This window comes from Sander vitreus, chromosome 1 (assembly GCF_031162955.1).
Source record: "Sander vitreus isolate 19-12246 chromosome 1, sanVit1, whole genome shotgun sequence".
Classification (NCBI taxonomy): domain Eukaryota; kingdom Metazoa; phylum Chordata; class Actinopteri; order Perciformes; family Percidae; genus Sander; species Sander vitreus.
In genome coordinates this window covers 16,253,314-16,266,122 of record NC_135855.1, presented here as the reverse complement: position 1 = coordinate 16,266,122, position 12,809 = coordinate 16,253,314, and the positions used below count along the sequence as shown (strand labels likewise).

The window sequence follows — 12,809 nt, the reverse complement described above, 5'->3', positions numbered from 1 at the left end:
GTTGTATAGGCTACTATTTACTTTGCAGATTTAGATTATTAATACAAAATATAAATCAACTAATACATTATGATATAGGTTTTCATAGTTTAAGCTACCGAACAGTAGTTATAAAGTAGCCTAATTAAAATCAGGCCCACATTAATCAGCTGCGACATTAAAGAGATATTTTGATGCTACAGCTTTTATACTTTTCCTTAAGTAAGATTTTAAATGCAGGACATTTACTTGTAACAGATTATTTTAACACTTGTATATTGCTACTTTCATAGCTACTATTACTACTTTTATTAATGTATTTAAACTAGCAGTTTTCTAATTAACCAAACGGCCAATGTCATTCTTCTTTTCACCAAAGTCATATATGCATCATTTTACTCTACATTTTATTCATATTAGGATATAGCCTACACTCAGTTGCCATGTTTATTAGGTACATCCACCTAAAATTCATGCAGTCTAATTCAACAACCCTCAATAAATCCTACATTCATGAAGGTTGTAATGTTCAGTTTTTGTTTGAAACTTTTTTTTAGAGACATTTTGATTTAACTTAACTAATTTTGGAGGCTGCAATGCTGTATTGACTTATGCTGTCATACTGAGAGGTGTTTCTAATATTTAGTGTAACCTCACTGATATCAATTGGTAGAAACATCAGTGTAATGCAACACAGTTCAATAGCACCACAAACTGCAGCCTCCAAAATTACCTTAAAAGTTGAATCAACATCTCTCTATAACTGAACATCATAACCTTAATGAAGGGAGGATTTATAGCAGGACTTCTACCAAGCTGTTCCCAATAAACTGGCAACGGAGTGTAAGTCGTTGTACATTTACATGTGAAAACAAACTGTAACTTGATGAATAATGATTGTTCTTTTGTTTTGCTTGTCTGTAAAATATCAGAAAACAGTGAAAAGCATTCATAATTTCCAGGAGCCTAAAGAGACACATTTAAATTCCTTGTTTTGACTGACCAACAGTCCATAAACCAAATAAATTCAGTTTAAGAAGCAAGAGAAAAGAAGCAAATATTTGGCCATTTTGCTTGGAAAATGACTAAAACAATTAATCCATTAACACATTTATTGTTTCAGCTCTATTCAATTTGGACTGCAATTTGTGTTTTTTATAAACCAACATTATGTAAATTCAAAATTTGGTTATTTTAACATAAATGTATTTGCACATTTTGGCGAGATTGTCATGATTGGCTTTTTGTTCCCCCGATGGCTCTAAATTATTTTTTACAAAGACGTGAAATTTGAATGACAAATGCTCCCTTTCTTTGATGGATAAATCAATGAACTCGTGTAGATCAAGTGAATGTATGTAGTAGTACCACTATTCCTGAACATTTTTGCATAAACCAACCTAAATTTAGTTTTTGTATTTATGTTACTGTTCTGAATGTATGTTTTAATGTTCTGTTTCTCATAGGTTTGGTCAAATGTTGTTGCTTTTGAGTCTAAGCTAAAGCACATGCTATTATTTAGTCATTGGTAGTTATAGTTTAATAGTTTTTAAGTTAAGTGGAATATTTCTAACTGAAAGAAATGTTTTAACGTCTTTCAAAGTTAACTACTGTTGTCGAGAACACACACTCACAGAATAACTGCAGAAATAAAGCCTTCACTTTCTTGAATAAATAATAAACGTTTTGTTTTACATAAATACTACAAGAATTTCTTTGTTATGCATGTGCACTGTTGATGTTCTCTATATCGTCATCTTTCTCATGCAACTACCAACACATACAGTAATTGTGCATGGAAAACTTTAAAAGTATCATTAAGGTCAAAGTTCAAATGTATATAGAACAATAGACTAGAATAGTTTACTGACTGTAAAGTGTAAAAACAAAGATAAATAAAAATCCTTAAAAACATTAATGGAAAAGTCAACAACTTTAATTCCATGTGAAACTGATTATAAGTGTATTTTTAAATGATATGCAAAAGATGGGGACAAAGAAACTAGGCAAGTTTCCAGAACTGTACACTGAGAATGATAGTATAACATTTTCATATGGTGCTGACAACTGTAATTTAACTGAAAAAAAAAATCATATCCTACATCAACACCATGTATATGACTTATTTACAAGTGATACTTAATTTTATATACAAAAGTTTAAAACAAGACTAAATATTATCTAAACAGAGTGCAATACACCTTTTCCTTCAAAATATTAGTAAAACAAATACACAAGTCACTTCAAGACATCCAGGAGATATGAAAAATAACTATTTACAAAAATGATATAAACCTTAAAACTAATTCCAGCATCCACAAGAGTCTATTCATATTTATGTAGGTTTATATAGTTCTAATGTAAGAATTGTAATTTGCTTATACTTACTGGCCCTGAACGTCATTTCTTTTGCACGTAATGTTTTATGGCTTTATTGAATATAAGAACTAACTGTGTTCCTGCCAAGCAAATACTGTATGTTTTAAGAGGAGAAACATCCATTAAAGCCATCCATTACACTGATGAACCAGCAGAGGGAAATATTATCCCAAAAATTCCCCCTTTAGTAGAAGACCTGCACAGTTTTCTTAAAACAATATTTAAAAAAAAAAATGAGCATCTACTAAATAGGTTTCCTTACTGACATCGAACATTTGCTTTATCACCTGCACACTTTGAGAAGGAGGATTACTGCCAAACTCAAGATTGTCAATCTCACATTTTATGAATCGTTTTGCATATCAAGAGGGTGAAAGAAAAAGTTGATTCACGATTCATTTAAAAACATAACAAAATGTTGATATTTAAAAGTTTACCAGTAGCTATACAACAAGGCTTCCATTTCTAGTGAGGTGTGCTTGTTCTCTGAAACAGAGGTCGCAGGGCGTTCAGCTGGAGGGCTCAGATGACGACGCTGGTGCCACTACGAGAACTCTTGCCCTGAGAGAGACATACTAACTTTAAATCACTTCACTCGCAATCAACATAATTCAGACTTTTTTTTTAGAATGATTTGTGTGTTTGGTTATGTGTGGGTTTGTCTTTGGTATAAGTGCGTTGGTGTGTGTGTGTGTATGTGTCTATCAACTAAAGCATTGTGTGTCTTACAGAGTAGCGTTCATTCCTCCTTGATCCTGGTTTCTGTCCTGGTTCGTACTCCCTGTAGTTGGGAGGTTTTTCAACCCAGCCTCCACCTCCTCTCGTCCCTCCTCCTCTCCTGCTGCTGTCTTCATCATCCGAGCTCCAGGACCCTCTTCTGGAGCGCTGCGATGCTGGGGGAGAGTAGTTTCCTCTGGACCTGCTGTCAAACAGGTCGTCCCTGGAGCGGGAGCGGGGGCGGTCCATGCCTCCTCGTGGCCCGCTGCGATTGCGCCCGTCCAGTGAGTCCTGGCTATAGCTCCTGGGAACACCTCTAGACCGCGCGGGTGAGGGCTGGCGCCTGCCTGCTGATCCTCGGTCGTCGCGACGGCCAAAGCCGCTACGGCTGCTCTCGCTGGAGCTCGGCGGCCGAGTCTTGGGTGCAGGAGGTTGGATTCTGACCTGCTGCTCTCTTATTGGTGGAAGTGTGATGACACGGCGCTCTGTTGGGCCCTCGTCAAGGGCAGAGATCATGCTGGGAGGGCCGGGGGGAAAATGGGATGGTCATGGGCCGGTGCTGTGGGGGTGGCATCTGCTGCATGTGGTGGGGTGGAGGAGGCATCTGCTGCATGTGGTGGGGTGGAGGCAGCTGGGACTAATGTAAAGAAGACACCAGAAGAAGAAACAGAAGAAAATACAAATGAAAAACACCACTTGTACTAGAGCTGGGCCACAATTCGACCCTACAGGTTTAGTAATATAGCCTATTGTTTTGGCAGTTATAACAGTTTGTGTACCAACAAGAAATGACACAACCAGTGCCCTCACAGGTGTCAATCAAAACGCAACACTATCGACAATTTCTGCTTTAAAAAACAAAAAAAATGTTTCTCCAAATATGTTGTACTTTTGTTGTTCAGTGGTTGAGGCATGCCACCTCACCTGAAACAAAGACCACCCTTTGCTAATGAAATAAAAACGAGAAAGGGCACTATTTCACACAGCAAATGGTGTGTGTGTATATATATATATATATATATATATAAAAATAAATAAAACATGAGACAAAGTGTCAGGATCCGGTGGCTTTCCGCTCAGCTAAATAATTTCTTTGGGGGAAACCCTGTATCAACCATTAGTTTTTACTAGTTCGGATTGAGGATCAACCGATTCTAAAGCGCCCACACATGACTTTACACCACCCCCATCACAACTCTGGTTACATCTATGACTTGGCAAATATTGCTTTACTTAAAAAATCAAATTAAATGCCTAAAAAATGCACCCTCTGCAAAAACAAAAGCTTTGACAAAAACTCTGGTAGTTTGTGTGCAAAAGACCATTGGAATTGTCACCACAAACTCAGAATATAAATTATATTCTGTATTATTGGCCTTAAAGATACTACAACACTGCAATAAAGTAAACGTCTTCCGTTTACATAATCACATTTGAGAACATGAGCGGTTACATACCTGTAGCATAGGACTGGCCATGTCTATCCCCCTCACCTGGCTCTCCAGGTAATCAAGCATGTGATTGCTGTTTGCAGGGGTGTGGTTGCCATGGACACTGGGAGGAGGCATGCTGTAAGCTGAAGTATGAGGAGGAGGGAGGGGCATGGGCTGCATCTGGATGCTCTTTCCTGAAACAGATCCTGGAGCGACAAAAACAAAATAAAAGTTATTTATTTGGAGACATCTGTGGATGAATACCACCTACAGTCTGAAGGTATTAAAGCCACAGTGTGCTCACAATATGTGTGTGTGTGTGTGTGTGTGTGTGTACCTTGGTAGAGCAGTGGGTTCATCTGGGAGGAGGCGTTGCTCATTGGTCCATATACCGGCTGTCCTCCAAACCAGGGAGCCATGGCCCTCTGAGCGTCCTTCATCATACGATGCTGCATCACCGCTGAAAGAAGGGATCAGCACATTCATTCATATTTATCAATACAGGAAGGTCTTCACTGTGTATACAGTCTTTTTATCTGCATGGTGGCTGACAAGTTTTGAGGGACTTTTGTTTTATTAACACAACAAATGTGGTATTCTTTACCCCAAAAGATTTACAAAGCATACAAAAAGACTTCATTTTGTACCTGCCAGGTAACATTGATTTTGGTTTATACTAGAACATTATGAAAATCAACTTGTGGAGATATAGTTGGGTAACCCATTAAAATGCACATTTACTTGTCTTAAGGCCAGTTAACTTCACACAGGATTGGAGTGCAGAGCAGAAACTGTTTTAAAAGTTTTAACTTTAAGAAATAAGTTCACAATTTTTCAAGTCTGTCTCAAAACAGTACTCACATGCCCATTGGTACTGTACATTAGGAGAGTTATTGGTTGCTGTAATCATTTCCCGTCCAGCTCTGTCTAGCTGTGATAGGATCCCTTCCTAACATGATTTCAAAGTATGTGATGGGGACATAAATTGGGCATTGTACGTGTCTATTGCATCATATCTTCCAGACATTTTACTAATATATTTTTTAACGTTTTACATATGTTTTTCGGGCATTTTACTAACCACTTTTAGGCATTTTAGTTACACTACACATAATGACCAAATTCACAATATCTGCCTTTTCTCTCCCAAGTTGCCTCATTGTTTGTCTCATGTGCATTTCTAACAGGTTGTGACTTTAACACTCTTGTGCAGCCCACTCCCTTGGCTTGAATGTCGGGGAATTTTTAAAGCACCAACAAGGACAGTTTTCTAAATGCGGTTCGGCATTCTACCTTTTTCAGGACAGCAGCATTGCTGTGGACAGCAGGGACAGCGAACATAGCAGCAGCATTTCTGAGGGCAGCACTGACAGCAGCATATACAGAAGAGGAGGATCAGAATGAGGGCTCCGATGATCATGGCCAACACTGTTAGCCAGCCTGGAGAGGAATGAGAGATATGCTTATTGTGGTGTGCCCAAAGACAGAAAACTTGTTAATTGATATTTCTGACACTTATTTTATTATAGCGCCAAAAAGCAACATATAATGCTACACACATTTAGGTTTACACAAATAAACAGTAGATGTTGTGGAAATTCACTATTTGGAGCGACAATAAAAGTGTATGTTTCACCATATATATGTACCATATTTTCTTTTTGTTTCTTACCGTAAACAATGACATTGACTACTTTGTCAGAGTCTCCAGAGGTGTCTCCAGCAGCACTGACAGAGCAATAGTACACCCCGTTGTCCCACCACATCACCTCGGTGATCACCAGGTCTGCCTCTGCACATGCACAATTTGCAGCGGTCAAGTTAAAAAAATGACATTATCTCCTTTTACTGAGACAGAGCCACAATTTAAAAAACTAAAATTATTTTCATTTATTTATTTTTTCAATTATTAATTAAATGTCTATAAAATGTCAGAAAATACTGAAAATGCTTGTCACTATTTCTCAGAGACCAAAGTGAGTGAAATAATTTCTAATTTCTCTGACCAACAGTCCAAAACACAAAAACACTAAAAAAAAATATAGGCAATAATGTATCCACAAACAGTAATTTTTTGGGACATTTTAAAAGTACGTAAATGAGTAATTGATTATCAAAATTGTTACAGATTCAGTTTGTCAATCCACTAATTAGTCGACTAATCATTTCAGCTCTGTTATGAAGTTTGAACAGGCAAAATAAAAAGGTGAAGCAAAGAATGATGAGGATTGGAGTGTTCTTTGGTTCTTAAAACTACGTTTTGTCTCAATACACAAATTCATCTTATTCCCGTCACAACTGACGCCATGCTGGATGGAACCACATAGTGTTTGCACGAACTCACTATTTTGGATGGTGAGCTTGCGTTCACGGTATTCCGGTCCCAGTGTCGGCTCGCTGCTTCCTTTCTTCTGGATCACTGTGCGCACCGTCCGCTTACTGTCTGGACAGTCATTCGACGGGTCCTGTCCCAACTGTAGTTGAGACTGGTACGCTGCAAAACCAGACGCAAAGTTTCCATTAACACAATAAATAAAAATCTTTTCTATGGTTGGTAACCATATATACACCTTCTATTTATATATGCTTGGTCAATTCATCACTTTGGTACAAACTGAAATATCTCAACGACTAATGGACGGATTGAGTTTAATTAGAGACATTCATGGTCCCCCGAGGATGAATCCTACTTGGTGATCCCCGGACAATCATCAGGTCAAAATTTTAGTTTGTCCAATATGCTAACATGCAAAATAAGCTTGTTTTAGAATTTATTTCAAAGCACCACTGTGCCTAAGTACAGCCTCACATAGTCGCTAGCATGGCTGTACTCTTAGTCATATAAATAAGATAAAATGTTGTCAATATCATCAACCATGCAAAAATAATGTATAACTTCGTTCAGCAAGTCCCCATGTCAAAATTCAGGGTAAAAATAAAAGCTTTTTATTAATGTGAGCACATGGTTTTATTTCCAACATCTGTTTAATGTTATTGCTTTTTATTTGTTGTAACTACTTGTGGTTATTTTTAATTTAATATCCAGTTTTGTATTGTTCTTATTATTTGATTTTATTTCACTGCAGTCATGAAATGTTGTTGTTCCTGGTTCAACCATGTAAAACACGCAACTTTGTTTTGGAAAGTGCCATATAAATAAAGATGATTATTATTATTTTTCACAAAATATGTCGTGAAATACACTGTGTCATACACATTAGGGCTGATTAGTGTAAAATAAATATAGATTAAAATGATCAAGTATCATACGTGCAGGGCAGTGCAAAGGATTCACAAAGGACAATGTGCTTATTATTGGCAAGAGGAGAGTTGGAGCCTACACCTCTCATAAACACCTTTTTTATATTAGGCTGACTGCATATGGGAAGTAATACGTTTTAGTAAAGTTCAGAGAGAACATGAGAGTATTTATATAATCATAAAGCCTCAGGGAGAAGTATAGGCTACTGTGATTTATGCTCTATTGTGGTGTGGGTTGGTTGGTTGGTTGTTACCTGTGGAGTAATAATCCAGCACGGGGTCCATGCAGAAGGACTTGTACTTCCAGATGACCAGAACATCTTGGAGGTTTGCAGAGGTGGAGTAGTCACACCGGATGGTCACAGCGGCAAACAGAGCTGTGCTGTACTGCGTCTGAGGAACAATCACCTGAACACACACTGACACTGTTGGGAGGGACAGCAAACAGATTGTTACAAAATAGTAGTTTGTGTATTTGTATTCCAAAGAATAAAGCTATATCTTGTGTGCTGGAAATGAAGCTGGTAATTTAGAGAAACGGTAGCTTATGTGTGGCCAAAAGTCAAGGAAAAGTGTGTTCAAACTGAAATAATGTGTGTGAGGGTTTCTCTCAACCAAGACGTTCATTTCAAAAGTGGCAGAACCAGAAAAACAGGTGACACAGACCGAGGCACAGGAAATATGCTTACTGTGAAACCACCAACCAAACATTCAAAAGCTGGAATGAAACCTGTTGACTTAATCTGTCCCTAAATATGGACAGCTCACATTGACTCTTAAAAACTCTTAAAAGTTAAGACCTTCGAATAATAAAAACAAGATTTAATAATACATTTTTCAAACATATTCTACAGCTCTGCAAAAACTTTGGTTAGCTTTATCCTACAGTAGAAACTATAGCCACTAGACTGTAGGCTACAATAGGCCGACTATCTCTGTGTCAGATAAACACATCATGTGATCGATACCTCCAGTTGGCAAGGTAAGGCAGCTTTATTTCTATAGCACATTTCAGCAACATGGCAATTCAAAGTGCTTTACATAAGACATTAAAGAGCAGTTAAAAACGATTAAAAAATGAAAATCGGATAAAATACGAGAATAAAATGTACAGTGCAGTATAAGAAAGATAGTATATATATAGTTATATAGTAGACAAACTGTCATTTCATAAACAGGTTTAGTCGACTTTTTAAAGCAACACGAGTCCAATATGTTAAGAGATGGAAAGTACCTTTCAGAAGTGACAGCATGAGGAGGGCAGCAGCTAATCTCCCCATGATGACAAAAAAAACAACCTTGAGCTGCGAATAATTAGTGCCAAACAAAACTCCTCGAATGACGAAAATAAATGAATAAATAGGCCTAAAAATAAGCAAGAAAAGTCCGTTAGCGTTCAACTAAAACACCAGTGTTCATTGTGTCGTCCTGAACAGTGCAGGCGGTGACTACCTGAGCCTGCAGTCATCTCCTGCCACACCCCGAAACAGGTGAATTCATCCGAACCGTGACGTCACAGAAACCCCCTCCAAAAAGAGTGGAATTCAGCTTCAATGCTAATGTATCATTACATACATAAATAAACATGTTATTCTTATAGTAATTTATACTGTAAACACGTGTGTCTCTGGTGCTTAGGCCTACTGAGCTTACTTCTGTTAAGGCAATATTAAAATGTTAGTACAAATATTGACATAATTTGCTCAGGTGCATTTGATAAAATTGTTTTTCAGATGTCCTGAATCCTAAAGAGCAAATGTAATTTTTCCAAAGCTGACCTATGGTAGGCCTATTTAAAATGGATTTAGTGACATAACTGACAGAAAGGCCTGCCAGTGCTATTGCACAAGTCAAAAAATAGTACATATGATAATATTGAAATCATATGAAATATTGTTGGATTTTTTTATTATATTTTCCGAAAACTAGCCATGAATATATTTAGGCCGTCACCACAACTGAGAAGCTCATAATCATTTTAATTACATGCTATAGCATTTTCAAGTCTCACTAATGAGATTTTGATCATAATGTGATTTCCTGATTAAATAAAGTATATATATATATATATTATTATTTTTTTTAAACAAACACAAGATATAAAAAAGATATAACAATGCCATTAGTTAAGAAAAGGCCATACAAGTGATTTTTAAAGAGACTTATAAGAGAGGATACTGAGACTGATGAACCAAAGTTTGCAATCCGACAATATCCAATACAATTATTATTATATTATTATTACAATATCAATAAGTATTGATGTTCTAGCATCGGAAAATACCTTTCTAATTATATGACATAACAACAGACTCTGTCACTCTGGTTTTCTGCATTCAGTCAACACTCAGGTGTAACTCTGATCTAGCACCACTAGATGTCAGCCTAACCTTGTTTTTAATTTGAGCTGGCTATTCATTATTCTGTGTTTCTTATTTAAGTCAGACTCTTGAATTCTCTACAGTTTAAATTATAAAACCAAGCTGTTTATTCCCTGGAGGAAAGATGCTTTTTAAACGTGTCCTCCTTCATAAACGTCTAGGCCCATCTGCAAATAATTGAGACTACTTTTGTGTGTTGTGCTTTCCAAGTCCTTCAGATTGTCAAAGATTGTTTTCCCTCTAAGCACACCCACTCTGCACCTGCAGCCCTTCAGAGCTCATATATTTTCCTGGAAACTCCTGCCAAAATCCACTCTGTTTCCTACTCGTTCTCCCTTATATCCTGTTCTTCTGCTGAGGCCCTAAAGTGCAAGCACATTGTTATGCATTTGATTTGATATGGTACAAAAGTAAACTTGTAATCACTTACACTGAAAACATGCCCTCTTTAAATTTGCCTAAACCTTACGCATTATTGTTCTCGGGTCAAATTTGACCCGTTTAAAAAAAAATTTATATCAGAAATATGGGTTTCTTACAACCAAATTCCCCCAAAATAACTTGGATGCATGCATCTACATTGTATGGAACCCAGACAACATATACATCCATGCATCCATGTTCTTCACAGGTAAAATGAATGATTACTTCCATTGAATTTTGGTTGTTTTATTTAATGTCATGGCATTTGAAAAATAATGTTTAAATGGTTTCAAAACAGCATCCTGTCTGTGATTCACTCAACATCCTCTGATCTTAACTATTCTATTAGTCAAAATAATTCATAATTTATGCCTTTTTTTCCAAACTCAAACATTTGGTATAATGTCATTTTATTAGGTTTATTGACCATAAATTTAAAAAAAAAGCATTGAAAAGAGGGACAGCGTTTAAAAAAGCGTCAAAAAAGCATACATTTTTCTATTTTTACCCGGAATGACAAGTTCATGGACGACGGTGAAGACAACACAACTTAAAAACTCAGCTAATCTGCTTCATCAGGACTGTGTGTGTGTGAGAGTGTGTGTGTGTGTGTGTGTGTGTGCTTTGATTAGATTTGATTGACAGTGAACAAACACCCAAATGTCATCAGATTTTGATTCAAATGTTTTACTAAATGCTAAATGCTGATTGGTGCAGAGTCCCATCTATTTCAAACCAGCAAGAGGAACACAGAAAAGAAGCACAACTCTTTTACTCTATGGTGTCTGCTGATGTCATATTTCCCTGCTGATGACTCTGTGAAGCCCAGGAGGACATTGCTTAACAACATCCCTGGCGTACTCTCCAGCTGTGAGTGGTCACCTACTTCTCCGATCCCTCCCATCACAAACATACAGTGCATGAGCTCAGAAAGACACACATCTCTCACACACAGACAGCACAACACACAAAACCAATAGAGTGAGCCCTTTCTGTGAATGTCATAAAAATAATTTCTTATTTTTAATTCTTTCTTAATTTCTTAATGTCCCTGTAGTGGTTGAAGAAGGACTTACATTCTCTTTATAACCTGAATAAACAATTTAAAACCCCATTGGATTGATTGTTTTAGCTCATGAAAAGCAGCTGGACTATGTCAAATGCAAGAAGCATATTACTGTAGTTGGTGAGAGCCGTTTGAACTTTGTACTTTATATACTGTTGGGTAGTAACATTTAAAACAATGAATTATGTATGTAAAATCTTTCTATACAAAGTAAATAGTAACTACATATAACTCAAAGAAAACACTAAATACTCTAAAGTATCAAAACTGTATCAGAATTATACTTGAGTACAATAGTTATGTACAGAATAAATGTGTAAAATTCCATCACCGCCTGTACAATCTTAATATCTTAAAGGTGCTCTAAGCGATGTGACGCGTTTTTTAGGCTACAACATTTTTTGTCACATACAGCAAACATCTCCTCACTATCCGCTAGCTGCCTGTCCCCTGAACACACTGTAAAAAACCACGGTCTCTGTAGACAGCCCAGGCTCCAAAAAAGGCAACAAAAACAAACTGTGCCAACCTGCACCATGAAACATAACAAACAGTGTTCCAGCCAATAACCGACAAGAAGGATTTGGGGGGTTAGTGCGTGGAAACACGGAAGGGAGTGGGAGGGGGCGGGATGAGGAGGAGGGAGGGGCGAGCTAGCCTCGTTTTGTTTGAAAATACTTCGAACGTCAACAAGAAGTGACGTCACCCAACATCGCTTAGAGCACCTTTAAAGCCAAGCAGTTGAAAACTGAAGAACAATAAGCCTCAATAAAACCTGGGTTTCATTATTTCTGTTAGACTTATTTGCCGAGATGATGGAGAGATAGACACTGTTGGTCTTTATGTTTGTGTTATTTATATAAATAAATACTTTATGGACAAAAGTTGTGAGAAATTATTTTATGTGGATGTCAAAACAACTGCGACGCAGATCTCTGTGGTTGAGCTGGCAGAAGTGATATGTGAGTTTTGACACAGCTGTGTCGTGAAGACAGGCAGTCTGTGATTACAACAATGAACAAAGACATGAGTCATACTCAATTACACATTGTCTCCTTAACAGAAAAGTAAAGAGTCATCTCACACACACATACACACACACACACACACACACACACACACACACACACACACACACACACACACACACACACACACACACACACACAC

At 37.2% G+C, this 12,809-nt stretch overlaps 1 pseudogene across 1 annotated transcript; it reads right to left on the bottom strand.

Moving 5' to 3' along the window:
- Nucleotides 1-1,897: 1,897 nt before the first annotated feature.
- LOC144515188 (immunoglobulin-like domain-containing receptor 1) lies at nucleotides 1,898-9,244 on the bottom strand (annotated as a pseudogene). Its single transcript, XR_013501729.1, has 9 exons — nucleotides 9,004-9,244; nucleotides 8,024-8,194; nucleotides 6,853-7,002; nucleotides 6,181-6,300; nucleotides 5,802-5,948; nucleotides 4,846-4,968; nucleotides 4,533-4,714; nucleotides 3,088-3,712; nucleotides 1,898-2,919 (listed from the first exon to the last, which is right to left on the bottom strand). The product of XR_013501729.1 is annotated as an immunoglobulin-like domain-containing receptor 1 (transcript).
- Between the last annotated feature and the right edge of the window lie 3,565 nt (nucleotides 9,245-12,809).